This window comes from Artemia franciscana, chromosome 2 (genome assembly GCF_032884065.1).
Source record: "Artemia franciscana chromosome 2, ASM3288406v1, whole genome shotgun sequence".
Classification (NCBI taxonomy): Eukaryota; Metazoa; Arthropoda; class Branchiopoda; order Anostraca; family Artemiidae; genus Artemia; species Artemia franciscana.
The window spans coordinates 9,138,173-9,158,372 of NC_088864.1; positions in this window are offsets into that span (position 1 = coordinate 9,138,173).

The window sequence follows — 20,200 nt, forward strand, 5'->3', positions numbered from 1 at the left end:
GACATTGGGAATGTTCGAAGAGAAATTACAGACCGGGACACCGGGACACAAATGACGACCGGGACACCGGGACACAAATGACGACCGGGACACCAGGACACAGGGAATATAAATGACGACCGGGACACTCAAAGAGAAATTACAGACTGGGACACCGGGACAAAAATGACGACTGGGACACAGGGAATATAAAGGACGACCGGGACACAGGGACACACCTACAATGGGGACGCTGGGGGGGCACAGGGGGATGTATAAATGACAACGGGGACACAGGGAATGTTCGATTAGCAATCACCGTCAACAAAGCTCAAGGGCAATCATTAGAATAATGAGGTATAGATCTGAATACGGATTGTTTTTCCCATGGACTATTATATGTTGCATGTTCAAGAGTCAGTAAACCTGACAATCTATTTATATGCGCAGACAATGGGACAGCGAAGAATGTTGTATATTTGCAAGTTTTACGTAGTTAAAAACATGTATATATATATATATATATATATATATATATATATATATATATATATATATATATATATATATATATATATATATATATATATATATATATATATATATATATATATATATATATATATATATATATATATATATATATATATATATATATATATATATCTCTATTCACAGGTGGGACACAGGGACACAACTACAATGGCGCGTAACTAATATGGCGTGTAACGACTTACGCGCGCGGGGGGGGGGGCTTGGAGGGGCGCGAAGTGCCCCCACCAACTAAGTGTTGGGGTGGTGCGAAGCGCCACCCCAACAGCTAGTATATATATATATACATATATATATATATATATATATATATATATATATATATATATATATATATATATATATATATATATATATATATATATTCAAAAAATATACATAGATTATGGATTTATGAATTTTTTCAAAATTTTAACGAAAATAAAAAGAAATTGCTGTAATAATTAAGACAACAGGAAAGACATAATGAAAATAGACTGAACGTTTAATATACAATGACATTAATTCCTGAAAATGTCAGTAAATTAAGCTTCAAGATTTTATTTAACTGTAATTATTTTCCAATGTTATATATATTAAAAAAAACGCCCAAAATATACTATTTTTTTCAGCAAAGCGTAAATGACACAATAAGTTTTAGAAGGTTTACGGTTAGAAGGTAGGGGCAGTAGCTAAAAAAAAATCTAGTAAGGTTTGTTCCTTTTAAGGTGCACCAAGTTGTCATTTTGATTTTTACTTGCTGTAGGACTTCTTTCATTTGGACTTGTTTTGATGTGATTTTAGATTTTGACTTCTTTTTTGCTTCGTTTTGGGTTTCATTTTTTCCTTGATTGTTTTTTCTGGTTGCTTTAAATTTGAAATACTATAGGTCTTTATTTCTGATGGTCTTTTAATATGGCTCTTAACTTTTCTTTGGAAAGGTTTTTCCCTGGAAAGTTCTTCAAAATTGATTTATATTAGATTGCATTGTCAAAGTTTTATCGTTGGTTATTATAATGAAGATTTATTCAGTTAATTATGTTTAAAATATCAGATACTAATTCAAATTCTGAAGTTCTATATGGTCATCAGAGGGTTGGCTTTGACTGAATTCAGTATATTTACTTGAACATTTTCAATCAATTTAAACTCAAAATTTGAAATGGGTCTTAAGCTAATAATTTGATTCAAGATATTATATATGAATGAAAATGGGATATATGAATGAAATTATATATTATTACATTCATATTATATGATGAATATATATGAATATATATACATTCATATTATATATGAATGAAAATGAGAATGAAAAGACATTAAAGGCGTCACTCATCTCTCTTTTTTCTGACTCTTAAATTCTTTTGTTGGTCACCTTGAAGTGGGTGTTCACTTAATATCCTAGATGTTCTTCAAATACACCCTTTTGACAATATGAATACACAAAGTGTCTTTTGAATTATTTCAAAATACAACACTCAACGCTTCCTGAAAATTTGACTTAATACCCTTTCCGTTTCTGAGATATTGCACTCACCTTTTTAGTTACCGTGGATGAACATTTCTTCTTTTGATTTGGTTTAACATTCCCCTCAGCACTTCATGAAAATTTCAACCGACTACCATTCGACAATTCCAAAATTGTTAAGATCCGCCCTTTGGACAAGTGGGATGCTCTAAGTGTCTTTCAATTAAGTTCAACAACCCCCCTCCTAACAAGATTCTACAAAAAGTTGCAGACATGCCATTTTGTCAACCTGGATGCATAATGTGTCTTTTGATTTAGTTCAACATCCAAATTGGCATTTCCTTAAAGTTTCAATTTAATAATCTTAGCCGTTTCCGACATATTGCCGATGCACCCTTTTGAAAATCGTTATCTACATAGTATCTTTATATTGATCATCCCCATTACACTCTTTGAATATTTAAGCTTAATACACTTCCCTAACTGTTTTTGAAATACTGAAGATGTGGTATTTTGACAATGATGAGCAGTCACAGTTGTAAGGGTTTGCAGTCACAGTCGCAAGTAGTCCCCATCACAATCGTAAGCAGTTGCAATCAAAAGTTGCAGTCAACCATTCGATTGAAAATTGAAAGTTCTGTTGCTCTTTTTGATAGTCGAAAGTGATTGAAGGGCAACCATCTCCCCTTCTCCGACCAACGTTTCCGCAAACACTATCTTGTCAAAATTTTTAGATAACCCTTGTGTTCAGCGTAGTTGAAAGGTCCAGTAATTATGTCTTTGATAATGATAATTTAAACCTGGAGCCCTCAAAGCAAGGGATGTAAGTTATGCCCAGGGGTAACTAGCCCCTTTTATGGGGAATTTTCACCATTGCATCCGATATAAATTTTTAGATAGCTCTTTGTTCAAAAAATTGTCCAAAAATCATATAAAAAGGCTTCAGAGTTGACAAACCCCCCTCCCCGAGTTGGGGAGGGGGCAAAGGGTTGTAAGTTATGTTCCGGGGATATATAATCTTTTTATGGAAGGAGTGGTCGTCCAAACTTTAGAGGAGGCTCATTTAATTGGAAGTGAAAAGCTTTAGCTCCCTTTTAAGATTTAAAAGTGATGGATGGCAACTAGCCCCCCCCGCCCCTGGAGTCTCTTTCTCCCAAATGCATCCGATCAAAAGTTTGAGACAACCATTTAGTTCAAAGTAGTCCAAATAGCTTATAGTAATGCCTTCAGGGTGTATGCAACACCCCAAACCACAGAGGCAAGGGTTATATCTTATGCCCAGGGGCATGCAAAGTTCTTATGAAACGGGTGGTCGTACAAACTTCGGACAAAGTGAGGCTCATTTGATTGGAAGTAGGAAGCACTAATGCCCTTTTTAAGAGTCAAAAGTGGGTAGAAGGCAACCAGTCTCTCCAGCATACAAACCAACACACAAATAGCAGGCCAAACTATAGATTCTCACAGGAACAAAACCAAAAAGACAAAAAGTACAATTTTTTTTTTATCAATGACTGTCAAATAAAAAACAAAAAGAAATTAACTTCTAAACTTTGACACAAAAAAAAAATTCAAAGAGAAGTAAAGAGCTCCATTAAACCAAAAACGAGCAGAAATAAAGTCAAGTAATCTTTTAAACGTAAAACTACCACACATCACCTTTAATAAATCAATGGAACCCAAAACGAGTAGAAATTCGGGGCTAGTAGACGAAGCAAAATTACATAGAATGAATGAATGTTTTAGTTCAGCATGCATGAGTTTGTAAAGGATGAACAGGAAAGATGAAGTGATTTAGTATCTATGTCACGTGTAAAATTAAGCAAGATAAAAAATGACTCCGAAAAGCTAATGAAAAAGGCAAGGAATAATAAACAGTAATCACATTGAATCGTAAATAAAAATGTGATTTGAAACAAAAGAATAATACGACAATTATGCTATTTCCTATTGAGATAACAATTTCAGAAATTACAACCAAATAAGGAACGTGTTATTTTGACATCTGTAGGGGAGAGGTGGGTACAGTGGCGCAGTCTGCTACAGTGGCGCACTTGATCCCCACTGCCACCTGTAATTAGATTAAATTCTAAAAAAATACGCACTAGGAGGGCAGTCACATGGTCTATAATCGTCAGCCATTTTCAATTTTTTGGGGCGATTGCAGTTTTTGAGGTATGTGATTAAGTGCTTTGAAAAATAAAATCTTGGACAAATGGAAAATATTTTTTGACTTTGCTAAGGTTTGTAGGCTACAAATAGTGTCGAATTCTGGCGAATATTAGTTCATCTGGTAGCTCCAACATTTCTAAACATAGTGCACCCATCTGTTTGTCTCTCGGTCATTATTTCAAATTTTGGTTCACAAAATGGATGAAAGAAGGCATTTCGGCTACAGTGGCGCATTTTGGTGGAGGGTTTAGTGGCGCACCCCGAAATTTTTTAAATTCATAAACTTCACGCGGTAGGTAGCCTATATGATAGTTTTGACTTCTACTACTACTACTACAAACTCGTTGCAGCCTTAAGCCGCCTGAGACCGACACACTGGCGAACACTTCTCCTCCATACCACCCTGTTTAAAGCTTCTGTCCCCAAAGATTTTGGGTAATTTCTTATGATCTCGTCCCAGTCTAACGTGGGACATCCTGTCCCCCCCCCTTCAGACCACTAAGTAGAACTAATCTAGGAATTCGATCCCCCAGGTTAGGCTGGGGTTCTAGGTTAAGCTAGGTTCAGGTTAGGCTACAAGTTCTAGAAGTTCAGTAACAAAGGCTACATCCCCCAAACATTAAACATTGGTCTTTTGCAGAATGCCTAATGAAGCAGAGCGTATGAAGCTTGCCGTGCACGCGGTACTGGAATTGAAGCTTTCACAACGGGCTGCTGCCAAAAAAATACGAGATCCAGAGACAACACTCCGTCGATATGTAAATAAGGCTCGCAACGCGTCGGACGATAAAAAGCTGACTTTAAAATTTGAGCCGAATTACCAAGTCTGTCAAGTGTTAACTGATGAACTTGAACAGCAACTTCACGATTATTTGATAAAGGCATGCAAAATGCACCATGGTTTGACACGGCTCAACGTCCGCCAATTCGCTTTCGAAATTGCAAAGATGAACCCATTGAAGGTGCCATCAACATGGCATGAGAAAAAGATGATGGGGAAAGACTGGTATTACAGTTACATGAAACGCTTCCCAGACCTGCCTATCCACAAAGCAGAGGGAACAAGCTTGGCCAGAGCCACGGCATTCAACAGAACAACTGTAAACGAGTTCTATGACAACTTGGAGACTGTTATGAATAAGTTTAAGTTTCAGCCTAGTGATATTTATAACTTAGATGAGACGGGGGCAACAACAGTGCAGAGACTACCAAATGTGATGGCACCCAAGGGGCACAAACAGGTGGGCCAAGTGACTTCTGCTGAGCGAGGCGAACTGACCACAGTCTGCTGCACCATCAATGCTCAAGGTAATTTCTTGCCACCTTACTTCGTCTTCCCAAGGAAAAGATTTGGCTCCCAGTTGATGAATGGGGCACCACCAGGCAGTGGCGGTAGCGGTTCTGCCAAAGGATGGATGACATCTGACATCTTCCTGCTTGTCCTCGAACACGTTGTGAAACATGCCCACTGTACAAAAGAGAGACCCATATTGCTGATAGAAGACAAACACTCTTCTGATGTGTCGATTCAGGCCATTCAGTACTGCAAAGATAACGGGATAGTGGTTCTGACTTTGCCACCCCACACCAGCGGAAAGCTACAGCCACTGGACAGAACAGTCTACAAATCATTCAAAAACTACTACAACATCGCCTGCAATGACTGGATGGTCAGCAACCCTGGACAGATGATTGGCATCTCTATCATCGCTCAACTTGTTGGAAAGGCCTTCCAACTCTCCTTCACAGAGAAAAACATAGTCAGTGGCTTTGCTGCTACTGGGATTTTCCCCTTCAACCGCCTACTTTTCACAGACGACGATTTTCTCGCATCAGCTGTGACCGACAGACCAGACCCTAATCCCAGCGCAGCTCCAGAGGCCGAAGAAGTCGAGCAAGAATTGAATAGTCATAACGAAGCGGGTCCAAGCTCTGCCTCCCCAAGCACTGCCTCCCCTACCGCCGTCACACCCGAAGCTGTAAGGCCCTACCCAAGAGCGTCCCCCAGGAAGCTGCCAGAAGGAGCTTGGAAGAGGAAGAAAACCATCATTGCCACGGATACCCCAGTGAAAGATGCTTTAGAGAAAGAATTAATGAAAAGGGAGGCAAAGAAAAAGGCTAAAACTTCTAAGATTAACCCCAAGACAAAGAAAGCCGTTGTCCAAAAGCCAGTGCCAAAAAAACAGGATGTCCAACCTAAGAAAAAGGGCAGTGCTGTTGGATACATTGCTAAATTTGACCGCAATTTCAAGAGAAACAGTCATGTAAAGACCCTGTTTTCTGATTCTTCGTCTGATGATGACTTTGGTGACTCTGCCACAAAAGGCAATGATAGTGATGAAAGCCTCCACTGTGGCCTTGAAGACCAAAACGATTTTTTGTGTGACGATGAAGTCCGTGTTGGAGATTATGTTCTTGTTTGCGAAAGGGAGATCAAAAAGAACAAAATTTACTCCGTGGGCGAAGTCCTCTCTGAGTCCAGCTTTGACATTGAGCTCATGTATATTAAGAGAATGTTTCCTTTCTACAAGTTCATCAGGACCAGTGAAAATTACACTTTCAGCAAGTCGAGTGTCGAAATGAAGCTACCTGCTCCGAATATTTCTGGTGGCACAGAAAGACAGGCGGAGCAACTGGTCTTCCCCATTGACCTGACTGCTTACAACATTAACTAGTGTGCCTTCTTCTTTTATTTTCAGTTCATTATTTTTTATTTCCTTACTCATTATGCGAAGTATTCATCTTTTAGGTATTTTCAGTTCATTATTTTGTACTTCCTTACTCATTAAACGAAGTATTCATCTTAGCAGTTTGATGCGCCACTGTTCCAGATGGGTGCGCCACTGTTCCAGATGGGGGTGCGCCATAGTTCATGCATTAACAAGAAAGAGTTTAATGCTACATGAAGTTTGATGCATTAACAGGAAGGACTTAATACTAACGAATACCGCAATAATTATGTCACTGCTAAATTAAAGAATCAATTATATACGGTACAAGCCTGCCACGTGCCGAGTGTTGGGGCTCGGTGGTGAGGCAATTGTGCTTCCGATGCTATATATTGACTAAGCAATCTCGAATTAAAGCTATGAAGCAGATTTACCTGCCAGTTACTCCAAAAAAGCCAGTTGCATGACATTCATTAATAAAGACCTTAGCCTTGTATTTTTCTGCAAGATTACAAATTTGCGGCAAAGGTGCCACATTACCATCCATGCTATATACACCATCGGAAGCAATTAGTCTCTGCGTTGCATCACCACATTCTTTCAGTTTTTTTCTTGATCTATAAATTATTTTAAATAAATAGAAGGTATAAAACCGAAATGACTAACCACGAAGAAAAAAAAAATCTAAATTGTTTTTAGATGTAGTAGGCTACAGTTGCGCTGCCTAAATAACGAGCTGCAAGCCTCCAATGCATTGTTTATTTTTCTCCCGACCACTTCGTATGAAAGGGGTAGTCTTAATAGTTTTGGAGTTGAATGTTATATCCACTGGAATTTGAAAGTTATATTGTCCTTTTAAAGAATCAAGTTTGATTGGAGGGCTTCTCCTTGCTTGCTATCAACCCTAATAATTACCAAAAACATCTGACCAAAATTTTCATAAGGCTATTTTGTTCATAGGAGTTCCTATAGCTCCAATAAATTTTCCTGAAAGGAAGACATGATTCCACAGCTCATGGGACAATGGTCTTAAACAATACAAATTATCAATCATTTAAATATCGATCTTATAATGGAAAGGAGGGATTATTTGAATTTAAGTATGTGATTTGCTTGAAGGTTTCTGTGATCGATCTTTGGGTAAAATGATCAAAACATTTTTTTTGTGGGGAGGGAAGCAGGGTATTATTAAATGGACCCATAAAATTTTGTTAGTTGATCGGTATGAAACTTGCAGCCATAGAGTATTGGTGCTGAAGGACCCTAATATACTAGAAATTGAGAGCACTGCCTCCTTAACCATGGGGCAAGAAAGAGGGCCGGAAGAATTTATCCTGTTCAGCTTGAAACCTTTATTCTTAGGTCCTTGGGCCAAGGAGTTTACAATTCAGAAAGAAAAACAGAAAAAAGATAATGGTTGCCCTGGAAACGATTCCATAAAGGACCAGAAAATTGCCAAAAAAAAAACTCTTCTCTCGGGCTATAGGGTGGCTATAAAAGCTTTGGAGGGAGCTTATTCAATTATAAATTAAAAGTTCTAATGCTGTTTTAATGGTAGAAAGCAAATTGAGGGGAATCCGCCCTTTACTACTACTACTACTACTACTATTAACAACTCACCACAGCACCAAGCTGTCCTAGGCCAACGCAGCTGCGCAAGCTCCTCCTCCGGCAAGTCCAGATTGACTAGTCCCTCTCTATTTATTAACATGCCAGTACAATATTTTTACTATTATGTCGTCTAGCTGCATCTTCCAGGTCCTTGCCAAGTTTATCCATGGCCTACACAACGACTTAATTCATATTTTAATGCTTCCTTTACTTTCATTACATTCCTTTTATTTTCATATGAACTATAACTCAGATAATAGCCTATCTTGTAAACAACCATTCTCATATCTATTAAACATAAGGCCTTTTCACTAATATTCCTAGCCACACTCCTAACTTTCTGTCCTAAGACACCACCAGCAACTTCACAAACTGTTTTCCTAAAATTATTCAATCCATCTTCCACATTGTCCAACTTTAAGCTCTCCAGTTTAGTATCCAACTGTTTCTCGAAAGTTGCTCTCAAATATTTATCCTGGAGCTTATGAACTTCATAAATTCCAGGAAGGCATTAACTTTTTCGAAATTTCAGCTTTAAATTAGCCCTAGACTAGATGGTGATCTTTCCTTTTAACATCAATAACAGCACTCCTATACACCCTAGTATATATTACTGATCCTACCAGTGTTCCGTTTAGAAGAATATAATCAATAAGGTTTGATAACGTGAATACCATGTTGACTTATGGGTGACCTTATGACCAAATTGTGTATTAATTATAACTTATATTGTTATACCTGCAAAAATGCAGAAGTCTGTAGCCATTACTGTTTTTTTTCCTATGCTAAATTTAACTAGGCTAAAATACTATATATCCCTATTTTTACCGACCTATGCGTTGAATTCTCCTAATAAAACATCATGTTTCTACCTTGGATCCTTTCTATTTGCTTCAGTAACTTTGGGTAAAATTCATTTGAGTCACTAGTATCTCTGTCAGTTGGTTTTACAGGGGCATATTCTACTATAACTGATACCCTGAACATTTTACTCATAAAATGAGCGATTAGTATTCTATTATTAATACCTTCCAAGTCTAAACAAGACTTAGGAACTTTTTTATTTATCCTGAACCCTTCTCCCTGTCTCTGTACTCAATCTATCCTGCATGACCTAATTTCATACATACTACCCGCATACGAGTTTCTGAAACTCCTAATAAGTCCAGTTCAAAACATCTAAATTCGTCGGCCAGAATGTCGATACGATAGTCATTTTTTAACGATATAACATTCCAATTTCAGTTTGTATATTCTTTATTTGATTGAAATTATTTTGGCCTCAGGAAAAGCAATAATCCTGGATACCAGTGCAGGAAGGGGATGGACATATATTCCAAAGTCTACACCAAAGTGCTTAAGCCAGCTTAGAGCAAGACAACAAAAAGTCCCTGTGACCTCCAATATGAATTGGAGGCCATGCGCAATCCTGGACCTATCTTGGTCAGGACGAGGTTTTCAGCACTTGGCGACAGTCTTCTATCAACAGCCCTCTCAGCTGCATTTTCTTCTATCCGGCCAACCGCGAGTCCCATGAAATTGGAGCTAAATTTTGAGATAAACTTTTGGTTTAGAAATACCATAGCATCTTATTAGTATGACTCTGGGATCGGTACATCCCCTGCAGCTCCAGAGCAATGGCTCTACATTATGTAATTTAGGAAATTGTTACACATACTTCTTAATACAAAAGGTCTTAGGGACTGTTTGCCGTGTCAAAAAGTAGATAAAAGATACTATGTGTATCTAAGTCATTGCAAGAGCATAACTGTAATTTCTTGGTAATGGCTTGGGAGATGAAGTTGAAATTTTTGAGTACTGTGTAGTTAACGTACCTTCGATTATCCATTGGAATTGACAAAGCATACTGGAGCACTTTTATTATAATTTCTAGGTACAAAGCTTAGCAAGGCATGCGGCCTGCTTGTTCATTGCAAAGTACCTATAAAAGAAGAGTACTTTCTAAAATTTATAACGCGTTTTTGTTCCCTATTTGTTAGCTTTGTCACCTTTTTGGAATTTCTTTAGCACGTTAGATAAAGTAGCTTGTTGGTCAATTTGTTTTCGTTGCGCTAAGTTCCTACTGGTTGTACCTCTATGGGCCAAAAACCGTTGTATGGTTTCTGTATATGGAGTTGTTGATCGGTTCGCTGTTGTCGTGGAGCGTAAGTTACGCTTTGAATATAATTTGGATGCTTCAAATTGTTTATTCAGTCCCTATAATAAATGTTTTTCCAATTGAAGTTGTTTGGTTTTCTACTTTTTTCCCTTGTATGCTCCATTTTGACACCATTGTCTGTTCATTGGGTTAATAAAATTTCATTCATTCATGCATTTACTGTTGGAAAAGTGGAGATAAGTGAGGCAAGAGTGCTTCTCATTCTCTGTTAGGGGGAGATGGGAGGGTATAAACAATTTTGTCTCTGATCCATCACAAATTTTTGCACTGTAAGCTATTATTGAACTTAGAATCTATGCAAATTTAAGCATTGAGGTAAGCCAAAATACACTACCGGTAAGTGTTGTGAGGGTATCAAAATGACATATCTGTAATATCCTTGGAACAGATTGAGATGTTAGGTTGAAGCTCACAGGGAGTTCTGAGGGTGTGGGGGGGCACTTTCACCTTCACGTTAGACTTAGGGAATGGGGTAGAATTAGATTAAAAGAGTACATCTGCATCCAGGTTAACAAAAAAAACATTATATGCAACATTTCATGAATAGCTTTGGTGGATTATCTTGAAACTGTCGATAGTGTAGGAGAAGGAAGGGGAGGGTCTGGAAAATTTTGGATTTGAAGAGGGGGAGAAAAATACGATATGGCTTCATATGTCATGGCAAAGATTTTTGCACTATAAGCTTTCATAATGCTTCGGACCTATTCACAGTTAAGTAAAGTCGTAAATTAAAATACACTTTATTTTGACTTGGGAAGGAACTGAGGTAAATTTAGCGACACAATGCGTATCCTGGCTATCAAAAACAAATCTTAGTATCTTGGGATCTGGTTGGAGGATGCGGTTCAAACTCTCTAATAGTGGAGAGGGGATAAGGGGACCAAAACTGTCGTTATTTCTGATCCACTTTTTTGCACTATAATCATATATGGCAACTATTGTCCATTCATGGTTAAGTAGCAAGGTAGATCAAAAGGCACTGAGCATTGCCACTAGATCAAAATAGCGTATCACCAACTTCTTAGAATTGGCTTGAGGGGTCAAAATGAAAACTTCATAGATTTTTTTTTTGGAAGGGGAAGGGTTCGGAGCCACTTCACTGAGTATAAATATCAGAGAAACCGATAAAAGATGATTCAAGCACGCATCTACAAAATGAGGAATTTGTATTTTTCCAAGAAGAAAGATCATGGATGAGTGTTTTATTTTAAAGAAGATCGTATCAAGAAGATATTCTTAGAAGATCGGGAGAGGGCTCATTCAAATAGAAAATTAATAGTTCTAGTGCCCTCTTTAATGAATCAAAAGATTGTGGTTACGATTCTGCCCCATGGAGGCCCAAGTTGTTATCTATTGAAATTTCTAAGATAGCCAATCGAGTAAAAAGTATTAAAAATAACTATACATTGAGCTTCCGAGCTTTCGAGGAAGTAACGCCGCACGGTGGCACATTCGTTACTGAAAAGTCACATACTCTATACAGGAGAAAAGGTTAAAACGGATATTTATCTTAATGTTTAATTCAATTAAGTTAATTCACTTGATTTTTCTTGAAATTATGTGTAGTGATGTAGAATTATGCAACAATTGTTATGAAGTAGGGACGTTAAACAACTGAGTTTAGGAGACGCCTAAAGAAGTGAACTTCAATATTCAATCTGTATGACTCTCCATGACAAACAAAATGACATTGCGTTAGTTGGTTAAATGAATAAAATTTTAGTTTGACTGTTTGACCTTTTCTCATAATTCTGCTTTTTAAAACAATAAGAACATTAGTGTAAAGAGCGGATAGCCCATAAAGAGCGGTTGAGGAAGGGACAGCCCATTTCATATACGGAATAATTTCTGTTCGTTTTAAGTTTTTAATTTCGCTCCTTATTTCATTTTTTTTTCATTACTTAATTTCAGTCATTAAGGTTCATGCGGTATTCGTAAGAATAATAGTATCAATATTTATTCGTGGATTGTGAGACCCCATTTTCGATTGTGAGATTGTCTAGAAAGTCTTGAGATTTTTCAACAAAAAGGTAGGTATGTAAGCACTTATGTAGTATGTATTACGTCTTCTTTTCTTCTTAATGCTTGTGATTTTTTTCAGTTCTTTCGCTGCCGGTCAAGTAACATTAATTCGTTTGTGGGGTTTTGTACAACTTGGATATCAAATACATTGAGTGCACTTTGATATACATTTCCAATCGCTGATTCCTAACTGCAATCACAGAAATCAGAAAAAGAGATCAAAAGTGCTGAAATCAAAACTTAAGATATTTCTAGAACAAATTTTTATTATTAAATAAGTTCTTTCTCTTTTTAGTTTCTTAAATCAGAAAACATTAAAAATTTCTCTAGCAGCCTGTTTTGAATGTTTTTGCAACTTTTGAAGCTCCTTCGTGACTGCTAGTGTTCCATTTTCTTATCAATAGGCCTATATATTTTTGTATACAAATAAAACAAGTACATTTTTTCATGTAAGGAGTCATATCAAACAGTTCGTGGTAACGAACTATAGTAAGGAGCTACCCGGCTCAATAGTAATCAAAACTCTAAAAAATAGAATTTGATACCAAAAGCCACATCAAAAGAATTGTATTTTAATGCTGATTTTAAATATATAAGTTTTATTACGTTTAGTCTTGTCCATTAAAAGTTAAAAGCCTAAGAAAATTTGCCTTATTTTAGAAAAATAGGGGGAAATACCCCCTAAAAGTCATAGAATCTTAACAAAAATCACACCGTCAGATTCAGCGTATCAGAGAACCCTATCGTAAAAGTTTCAAACTCCTATCTAAAAAGTGTGGAATTTTGTACTTTTTGCCAGAAGGCAGATCACGGATGCGCTTTTATTTTTTGGTTTGTTTGTTTTTTTTCTCAAGGGTGATCGTATCGACCTAAAATGTTGCGAGAGGGCTCATTCTAACGGAAATGAAAAGTTCTAGTGCTCTTTTTAAGTGACCAAAAAATTGGATGGCACCTAGGCCCCCTCCCACGCTAATTATTTTCCCAAAGTCAACAGATAAAATTTTTGAGATAGCCATTTTATTCAACATAGTCAAAAAACCGTATAACTATGTCTTTGGAGACGACTTACTCCCCCACAGTCCCCGTGGGAGGGGCTAAAAGTTACAAACTTTGACCAGTGCTTACATATAGTAATGGTTATTGGGAAGTGTAAAGACGTTTTCAGGGGGATTTTTTGGTGGGGGGAGGGGTTGAGAAGAGGGGGATATGTTGGGGGATTTTTCCATCGAGGAATTTGTCACGGGGGAAGAAAATTTCCATGAAGGGAACGCAAGGTTTTCTAGCATTATTTAAAAAAAGCAATGAAAAAATAAATACGAAAAAGTTTTTTCAACTGGAAGTATGGAGCAGCATTAAAACTTAAAACGAACAGAAATTATTACGCATATGAGGGGCTCACCTCCTCCTAATACCTCGCTGTTTGCGCTAGTTTTGATAGGAAATACACCTCGTATTTCCCTGGAATGCATCTGATAGAAATTTTGAGAAGGCCACTTGTTTTCTTATAAACTACGAAAAGGGCTTATTTGATTGGAAATTGAAAGGGATAGTGCCCTTTTTATCATTCAAAAGAAACTGGAGGGCAAGTAACCGCCTTCCAACGCCCAAATATTCTCCACACATATTCAATTAAAATTTCGAGACAGCAATTTTGATCAACTTAGTTGAAAAGTTGAGAAATTATGTCCAAGTTCTCGTCAGACTACTCCTGGATTCACCTTCTACAAATGACGACATTAGAAAAGCTGGAGAGAAGGTCATGCTTATCTTATCCAAGACGACAGTTAATGAAACAAGTCTTGACCAGATCCGCTACAGGAAATTCCTCGAAAATTTGGAAGTTCTGGGAAGTATGTTGTTTGCAAGTATCATTTGCTTCGAACATACTTCGAGCATGCCAAGCACAAGCGTGAAAAAATGTTGAGTGTCGACTGGATCCTTTGGAGTATTATGAGGGAAGGAGGATTAAAACCTTTGCATTCAGATAGAATTCAGATAGATCATAAGCTCCACCTTTCCTTCTCGCAGTCTTTCACTGTAATTGCAAGAGCAAGGAGTGTTCGACGCTGCGATGTTCTTGCAAAAATCATGACTTAAAATGTACCTGAGCTTGTGGCGATTGTAGAGGAACAAGCTTTTCTAACTGCGAAACAGTTAACATATAAATGAAAGAGTATAGAAATTCAACATTTTTCGCCTTAACGTAAAATTCAACCTCAAAAAACTTAAATCTGTGAAAGGGTTAGAGTGGCCGACTTTTTGGATTCTGAATCAGCACACATTTTTTGGTCGGGTAGTGAAAGAACGATTTTTATAGCAATGTTTTTAAGGTTGACACTTTTCTTCACAATTCCCCCCCCCCTGGGGGGGACCTCTCCCCAAACCCCAGCCTCACTCTCTCTCAAAGCTTTAAACCTAAAATAGTCATTTTTAAACATTTATTTTCATGTTCTTCAGCAAAAAAGAGCGTAAAAAAAACAAATCTGATCATATTTGATGTTATCTACTCATTCCACATATGTTTTCTCAACCTCAAATTCAACCTAAGAAAACTCCAATTTTCGAAAGATCTGGAGTGACAGACTTTTCGAATTTGGAATCAGCACATATTTATTGGTCGGATAGAGAGAATCATTTGTATGGCAGTTTGTTGGAGGTTGACCGCTTTTTTTTCACAATTTTCCTAGAACCTCTCATCCAACCTCATTTTCTCTCAAGGACTTAAGTCCCAAGTAATTCTGACTTTAAACATTTATTTCTATGTTCATCAGCAAAAAGAGAATAGAAACGACAGATCTAGTCACATTTGCTGGTATTTACTCAATCAACATTTTTTGCCCCGACCTCCAATTCACCCTAAAAAAGCTCAAATTTGTGAAAGAGTTAGAGTAGCAAACTTTTCGGATTCGAAATCAGTGGAATCGGGTAGTGAAAGAATCATTTTTATAACAATTTGTTTGAAGTTGACCCATTTTTTCGCCATTTTCCTAGACTAAAGGTAGGTCAGGGTTATGTCATCAGCATGTCTGTCAATTCCAAGTAAACTAACTGAGTTAACCTGCCAAGATTTTTTCAATCTAACATGAAAATTACATAAAAAAAACTAGTTTTTTCAACTGAAAGTAAGGAGCGACATTAAAACTTAAAACGAACAGAAATTACTCCGTATATGAAATGGGTTGTCCCCCCCAGTCCCTCGCTTTTTACGCTAAAGTTTTTAATTGTTTTAAAAAGTAGAATTGTGGCAAAGAGTCAAACTTTAGCGTAAAGAGCGAGGGACTGCGGAGGGGACAACCCATTTCATATACGGAGTAATTTCTGTTCGTTTTAAGTTTCAATGTCGCTCCTTACTTTCAGTTAAAAAAACTAGTTTTTTTTTATTTAATTTCTGAACGTTTTTGAATTAATGCATGTTTGATTTTGGCTTTCCGCACATAAATTATTGAAATGAAATTAGTATATTAATTTGTTTTGGCTAAATGGCTTTCTCTTAGTTTTGATCAGACGATTTTGAGAAATAAGGGGTGGGGAAGGAGGCCTAGCTGCCCTCCAATTTTTCGGTTACTTAAAAAGGCTACTAGAACTTTTAATTTTCAACGAACGTTTTTATTAGTAAAAAATATACGTAACTTAAGAATTAACTTACGTAACAAACTTTTATATTCTTATATTTTTATTATGTGTACTAGGGGGTTTGTACCCTCATTAATACCTCGCTCTTTACACTAAATCGTAAGTTTTGTTCCAATTCTTTAAGAATGACCCCTGAATCAAAAAGGCCGTAGAATAAATAGTTGAAACCGCTAAAAATATTTTAGCATAAAGAGCGAGGTATTTATCTCCTCCTAAATACCTCGCTCTTTATGCTAAAGTATTTTTAGAGCCCCTCATATGCGTAATAATCTCTGTTCGTTTTAAATTTCAAAGCTATTCCTTACTTTCATTTGAAAAAACGTTTTCATGTTTATTTTTTCATTGTTTTTTTTTTATAGTAATGCTAGAAAATCCTGCGCCCTTTTCATTGAATTTTTCTTCCTCCATGACATATTCCTCAAAGGAAAGATCCTCCCACAAAGCTCTCTCCCATCAACCCCACCCCCCAAATTAAAAAATCTCCGTGAAAACGTCTGTACACTTCCCAATAACCATTACTATATGTAAACACTGGTCAAAGTTTGTAACTTGCAGCCCCTCCCTCAGGGATTGTGGGGGAGTAAGTCATTCCCAAAGACATATTTATTATGGTTTTTGACTATGCTGAAAAAAATGGCTATCTTAAAATTTTAATCTGTTGAATTTTGGAAAAAAATGAGCGTGGGAGGGGGCTTATTTGCCCTCCAATTTTTTTGGTCACTTAAAAAGGGCACTAGAACTTTTCATTTCCGTTAGAATGAGCCCTCTCGCGACATTCTAGGACCACTTGGTCGATAAGATTACCCTGGGAAAAAAACAAACAAAAAAAAACAAACAAACACGCACCCGTGATTTGTCTTCTGGCAAAAAAATACAAAATTCCACATTTTTTTAGATAGGAGCTTGAAATTTTTGCTATAGAGTTCTCTGATATACCGAATGCGATAGTGTGATTTTCGTTAAGATTCTATGACTTTTAGGGGATGTTTCCCCCTTTTTTCCAAAATAGGGCAAATTTTCTCAGGCTCGTAACTTTTGATGACAAAGACTAAATTAATTGAAACTTATATATTTAGAATCAGCGTAAAAATTCGATTCTTTTGATGTATCTTTTAGCATCAAAATTCCGTTTTTTAGAGTTCCGTTTACTATTGAGCCGGGTCGCCCCTTATACAGTTCCTTACCACGAACTGTTTGAAAAGAAAATAATTCGGTATTTCGGGGCTTCTGACATTATTAATCCTTTGCGGAAGTTAGGCTCAAAATTTAAAAATATTATATTTTTTCTCTGGGCCCCTTCCACCTCTTAGTTCGTTTATTTTCCCGTTAGTTTTCACCTGTTTTCGCTTTATAGTTGTGTTATCTCTTAGCAGTTCTTTCGTTAGTTGAGTTATGGTTGTGGTATATATGTTTTATCGCTCGTATAGTTGTGTTATTTTCAAATTATACTCCATAATAGAGAGGCTCCGAACACCCAGCATTGTGTATTAAGCTCTTAATTTGACGTTTTTTTCTAACGTGACCAGATTCGTCCTGCGCCCTTTTAATTGAATTTTTTTGCCCCATGGCATATTTCTCCAAGGAAAGATCCTCCCATATAGCCCTCTCCCTCAACCCTACCCCCAAAACCAAAAAAATCCCCCTGAAAACGTTTGTACACTTCCCAATAACCATTATTATATGTAAACACTGGTTGAAGTTTGTAACTTGCAGCCCCTCCCCCAGGGACTGTGGGGGAGTAAGTCATCCCCAAATACATAGTTATTATGATTTTCGACTATGCTAAACAAAATGGCTATCTCAAAATTTTGATCCGTTGACTTTTGGAAAAAATGAGCGTGGGAGGGGGCCTAGATGCCCTCCAATTTTTTGGTCACTTAAAAAGGGCACTAGAACTTTTCATTTCCGTTAGAATGAGCCCTCTTGCGACATTCTAGGACCACTTGGTCGATACGATGACCCCTGGGAAAAAAAAAAAAAAAACAAAAAAAAAAACAAATAAACACGCACCCGTGATTTGTCTTCTGGCAAAAAATGCAAAATTCCACATTTTTGTAGATAGGAGCTTTAAACTGCTACCGTAGGGTTCTCTGATACGCTGAATCTGATGGTGTCATTTCGTTAAGATCCTACGACTTTTAGGGGGTGTTTCCCCCTATTTTCCTAAATTAGGCAAATTTTCTCAGGCTCGTAACTTTTGATTGCTAAGACTAAACTTGATGAAACTTATATATTTAAAATCAGCATTAAAATGCGATTCTTTTGATGTAGCTATTGATATTAAAATTCAATTTTTTAGAGTTTTGGTCACTATTGAGCCGGATCGCTCCTTACTACAGTTCGTTACCACGAACTGTTTGATACCCCAGAGCTGATCAAGTCAGTTGCAGAGAAACTTTGGTTTGAGTCGTATGGTATTTAAGATCAGCAGACCCAATTATTCAATTTTCCATTCTTTTAATAAATTATCTAGACGCTACACTCAGCGCTACTCAGTAGTATCTAACCCCAATCTTCTCATGTTACACCACTGATATTCGAAAAATGAAAAAGTATCTAAATACAAATTTAGATTAATCTGGTTGGAAATTATTCAAAGATAGATTTCAAAGACTTATCCCAAAATGTAGAATACTTAAATGTATATCTCAGAAACTCAAATATTTGACTTTTGGAATTCAAAAATAGGAAGTCAGACACGACTGATATTACTTTAGCGTTCATAGTCGAATAGTAGATGTATACATGTTATGTGTAAGACAGAAGTTTCCCCAAAATTTTAAAATAAGACTAGTTGCGCTCTTTCATTTAGTTTACCCATTGGGTTTTAAGACTTGTCAAATTTTGGAATCCTTTGGATGAAAGCAGTCCGACGTAAGGACATCTAAGGAGAGACAACAAAAAGGGGTGCCTCGAAAAAAGGGTTGAAGGGACTGAATCACCCCCCTGGTTTTCGTGAAGTCGTATAAGTTGTTTATTCTAACCTTACTAAGATCCCACATGTTCAAATTAGAGACAATTTTAGTTGTATTTCCGTCTGATGGAAGGACTTTTGCATCTTTAAACTTCTTGACAAAGAAATGGCTGATTTTGCCATAACTCAGCTTCACACGTAGATTCCAAAAACCAAATTCGTATGTAAATCCAATAGTTCTAACGAACAGTAGTAAGGAGCAACCCGGCTCAATAGTAACCAAAACTCTAAAAAACAGAATTTTGATACCAATAGCTACATCAAAAGAATCGCATTTTAATGTTGTTTTTTAATGTATAAGCTTCATCAAGTTTAGTCTTATCTATAAAAAGTTACGAGCCTGAGAAAACTTGTCTTACTTAAAAAAAGGGGAAAACATCCCCTGCACATCATTGCATTCAGTGTATCAGAGAACCCTACTGCAGAAGTTTCAAGCTCCTATCTACAAAAATGTGAAATTTTGTATTTTCTGCCAGAAGAAAGATCACGGATGCGTGTTTAGGCAGTTTTTTTCCAGGGGTAATCGAATTGACCCTTCTGGTCCTAGAATGTTGCGAGAGGGCTCATTATAATGGAAATGAAAAGTAATGGTGCCCTTTTTAGGTCACCCAAAACCAGAGGGCACCTAGGTCTCCTCTCACGCTAATTATTTTCCCAAAGTCAACAGATCAAAATTCTGAGACAGCCATTTTATTCAGAATAGTCGAAAAACCTTATAAATATGTCTTTTGGGACGACTTACTCCCCGACAGTCCCCATGGGAGGGGCTACAAGTTACAAACTTTGACCAGTGCTTACATATAGTAAAGGTTATTGGGAAGTGTACTGACGTTTTCAGGGGGATTTTTTGGTTGGGAGAGTGGCTGAGAAGGGTGGAATACTTTGAAGGAGCTTTCCGTGGAGGAATTTGACATGGGGAAAAAAATTTCCATGAAGGGAGTGCAAGATTTCTAGTATTATTT